Source organism: Brassica oleracea, chromosome C8 (assembly GCF_000695525.1).
Source record: "Brassica oleracea var. oleracea cultivar TO1000 chromosome C8, BOL, whole genome shotgun sequence".
NCBI lineage: Eukaryota > Viridiplantae > Streptophyta > Magnoliopsida > Brassicales > Brassicaceae > Brassica > Brassica oleracea.
The window spans coordinates 5,111,421-5,115,943 of NC_027755.1; the positions used below are offsets into that span (position 1 = coordinate 5,111,421).

General features: G+C 30.8%; 1 long non-coding RNA gene across 3 annotated transcripts; it reads right to left on the minus strand.

Annotated features, from left to right (window-relative positions):
• Positions 1-625: 625 nt before the first annotated feature.
• LOC106307834 lies at positions 626-2,423 on the minus strand. 3 transcript variants are annotated; one of them, XR_001263405.1, is made up of 7 exons: positions 2,103-2,417; positions 1,870-2,028; positions 1,432-1,612; positions 1,243-1,369; positions 1,063-1,177; positions 787-974; positions 626-696 (listed from the first exon to the last, which is right to left on the minus strand). It is a non-coding gene; the product is annotated as an uncharacterized LOC106307834 (long non-coding RNA). The 3 variants fall into 3 exon arrangements; XR_001263406.1 differs by having other exon boundaries at positions 1,243-1,348; positions 1,432-2,028; positions 2,103-2,423; XR_001263404.1 differs by having other exon boundaries at positions 1,432-2,028; positions 2,103-2,422.
• Positions 2,424-4,523: the final 2,100 nt, after the last annotated feature.

The window sequence follows — 4,523 nt, forward strand, 5'->3', positions numbered from 1 at the left end:
ATACATTTAAATTACGGAATGATTCAAGATCTATTAATAAATGCAACTGGAATTTTAAGTAAATGTTATTATTTAATTATTTTAGAAAATTATATATATGCATGAGCTTTTAAATTTTAAAATGATCAATACTTTAATTTTTTTTATTTGATTCTCCATAGAACATATATCAAAGAAAACATAGTGTTACTAAATTCAAATTTACGAATCTAAGACAACAAACTAAACAAAATGCATTAACAAAACTAATCAAAATTTATATTAAAAAAGATTATTATGTTGGTTTATATCTAAAATAATATATTGATCCACCGTTATTTTACATTATTAGACTCTACATCTTAAAACAAAGAGAAAGCCATTTGAGGAAATAAATTTGCAATAATAACTCAAAGTTCCACCACTACATTTAGTTTAATAATGTAAAATAGAAAGTGACCTTATAAGATTATTTGAAGCAAACGGAGGTGGACTTTCCTTGTCACGTGGAGCTATGTCTTGTGTGCCTTCTTTTTCCACTCTCATTTGGATCAAGCTTCGACTTGTTTGCTGCATGACGAACGCTTGCTGGTACAGCAGATGAGGATAGTTGAGGGTCGTCACTTGTAGTCTCTCGGACTTTTGCTGTCGCACAACGTGATACCTCTACAACAGTGTTTTGCTCACCAGTTGAGCGCTATGGTGCTACTGGTTTCTCTACAGGCATATCATTATAAGAACCTGGGTTATATCGCAGTACTAAACATGAAAATATAGTATATGTTAAATCAGTATAAAGGTACCAACTTGTATGACAAATTCTTGGAGTGGTGCACGCTGTTCCTAAGAAATGATACGGGAAACGGTGAAGGTTTGGTGCTTGGAAGTGAAATTAAACTCCCATAGCTTGAGCTGGAAAAGTGTAGGTTTTGCCTATAATATCAAGCTACAAAGTGGGGTAGTTCGTTGTCCACATGAGCATTCACACATGCACCCTGCATATACAGAAACATATTTTCAATAAAGCTACATATAAGTTGGAGCATTAGTTTGATGCATATGGTAGAATAAGGAAATCTTAACCAAAATTTGTGCAGCTTCAGCAGCTTGAATGTTTGCCAACTTTTCCATCTCCATATCAAAAGCGACAAAGACAGCCTCATCCAGCTCGTCTGATACACATAGCTCCACATGATACCTATAGGCAAGGAATAGACACATGAAAGTATTGTAGTATTGCAGAGCCAGCTTAAGGATTGTTACCTTAGGACAGATTTATCACATACGATGAATGTGAAAGAAGAAATCTCTCGCTAGAGCAACCAATGTAACACCAACCTTTATATGCATGGATACCAGTTACTTTTGCCTTACATAGAAACTCAATTATCTGTAATCAGTAAGAGAACCGTAACAATTAAGAGGGTAACATGAGATAGTTGAGAATTTGACCTGAGGATCAGATATCAACAGCATTGGTTGAGCTCTGCAAGGGTGAGATACATAAGTTTGCGGGATCATAACCGAACAGTAAACTAAGAAGCTCCAAGATATAAGTTTGCAGGATGATCTCATCCATTTTAGCACGTAAATTAGCACGTAAATCTGGTGCAAGGGGACTCGCTCCTTCCTCCTGCCAAAAAAGAATCAAAACCAACCAAGAGAGGTAGCGTCAAATTCGGAAAACTATCTCGAAGAGAGTCAAAGCTCTAGCCAAAAGCTTCAGAGCTTCTTTAACCAAATTGGGGTGGTTTAGAGACCCTAGCTTCAAATGCTATTCTGGTTCCATAGAAATGCGAATCGGCTCCTAAAACCTCTTAGATTTCGGACAATCAGATTACATAGTGATAAACAACTGAGAGAATATGTTGGTTAAGGACTGAGAAAAACCATGATAAAAATTGATGTCAATGGGAACAGATGGTCGCAAAGAAAACAAAGTGGCAGTGCGGTAGAGGCTCGGTGGTGAAACTGAAGTCTAAGATAATTGGCCCATCTGTGGGCGGAACAGATAGTGGTCGCTGGGGAGGTTTGGCTACGTCGGAAAATCTGCAAGGGGAAGAGGCCGATTGGAGTTTACTGTAACAGTAAAAACTATAAACCAAATTAAAAGTGGAAAAGACCTTTGGAGTTTTCGTTGGCTTCTCTGTTTCCTTTGAATTCTTTTTTGGCTTCTATGTACTTCTTCAGTAGTTCTTAAAAGATTGAGATTATTCGTGTCATCCCTTTTTTTTTTTGGGGAAAATATATAGAAAGTTTGGGAAGTGCAAAAGAGAATTGTCTGAGTGTGGTTTCTGAATTGAATAAGATATTTATCGTTTTTTATGGTGGAGAAGCTGTATGTTACGAAGTGGAAGAAAGGGGATAACAAAGAGAGCCTAACGGATCAGAAGAATCCCAACATTAATGAAAAATAAAATCCCGAAAGTTACGATAAGTGGAAGAGAGCAGTTCATGGTGAAGAACAAAATCAGTTGCAAAATATGGGCTATAGCCTACCGACAGAAAATAACAAAAGACCAAATTACAGATCGAAAATCACAAAAGCCCAAACCAAAGTAACTATTAAATGACGTGAAAAAATGCTGCAATCCTACTGGTTGAATTTCCAGTCTGACGTGGACGCCCTTAGAGAGCTTAATATGCTCCTTTTAGTATAGTTTTGATTTGCATTAACTGGCATACAAAAAGCGTTTCTTATATATTGTGGAAAGTTTTTTTTTTTTTTGCCTATATATGTTCTAAGAGTGAGATTGAATGGTTGTTGTGAACGTGGTTGATTAGGATGAGTTTATCATTTTCTGAATTTAATTAATTTAGAAATTAACACAATCATGTGTGTTATGTTCTTTTAAATGTATATTTGAGTTTATATTATGTTCTTTTATGATTTCTAAAATACTAGTTTAAATGTGGTGTTAATATTTATTTCTCATAATTTTAAATAATAAATATTTAACAAATTTTGAAAATTTTATAATTTAAAAATCAAAAGGTTCAACTACGAAATATAAGCGTGAAAAAATTGTTGGAATTATGTTTACTCACCTTTAAACTGGGGTCTTGATTGGTAGAACATTAGCATTAACATTATGCTAACATTATCCAATCAACAATTGTTAGTAAAACATTTAGAGAAACATTTACTAAATGCTAATGCTCTTCAAATGCTTTCTGGCCAATGTTCTCATATGAAGTTTTTACAAGAGCATTTGCATTTATAATTTATAAAATTAATGAAAATATATAATTAATTCATTTATTTTATTTAATAATACCATAAAATTATTTTTATATCTGTAAAATAAAATTTTAATTTCTAAAATAAATTTAATTTATTTTAAATGTGAAATATTATTTTTAAAAATAGATATTTTAATTATAAAATTTATTTTAAAATAATATTTTTCGATATAAGCATAATTTTAAAATTATTAAATAAAATAAATTAATTATATATCTTTTTAATTTTATATGTTAATATATTTTTATATATATTAGAAATATATTCATTAAAAATAAATATATTATATATTATATATTAATTTTTATAATAATTTTAAATAGCATACTCATATTGTTTTACTAATTCTCTTATTAAACAGTTTAGCAAAAGCATACGGCTTCTTCTGCAGTACAGTAGCATACTACTGAACACCGAATCGAACAGTAGAGCATCAATAACAATATTTGTCGAGTATCATTTATATTAAAATGAGGTGGACTGTTCTATGGTAAAATTGTTATCATCCTTTTACAAACACATCAACATTTCACAAACCAAACATTAACAAAAATGTCACTGGTAAAAGTTTTATTAATAAAAAATCAAATTCATCCCTTATATACTAAAGCACAAGTCACTCATCCAATTATATTTTGCCATTTGGTTTATATTTAAAAAAAAAATTAATTAAACAAAAAACTAAAGGTTAAAGTAAAATTCTCTAATCAAAAAAAATATTACGATCCATAATTTTTAAAACCGTAAAATTTCAAAGCCCAAAATTTTCTCAAGCATTACCACCACGTTTAAAGTGAATCATGTCATTTATATAACTGTCATGCTCACGATTCAAACTGTTTATCTTCTATATAATTTTTAACCTATCATTTTGCTTTGTTTATTTCCTCTCCCTCTCTATCTCTCTCTTTTCATAGTTTCACCTTTTTAATCATCTTTTAGGTTTTGAGTGAGGAAAGAAATCGATACAGGTTTATAATTACTTTTTATCCTGATTGAATTTTCTCTTCTTCACAACTTGATACTCTCTTTTCGCATAATTCACAAAAATTTCAATTGAGTTTCCTCAAGCTTCATTCTTCAAATACTAATAGAAATAAAAGCATTGTCTTTATAAAAATGAACGCATTGTCAACAATGAAGTTAATAAGAAGTATAGAAATTTTTATTTATATATATTATTTTTGAGGTGGATTCTCTTTTCTTTTTCTTTGAGCCAATATAATTTATTCATAGAATATACTTTCATATGTAACTCTTTCAAAGTCTTCGTTCTTGGAAAATGAATATGGCTATATGT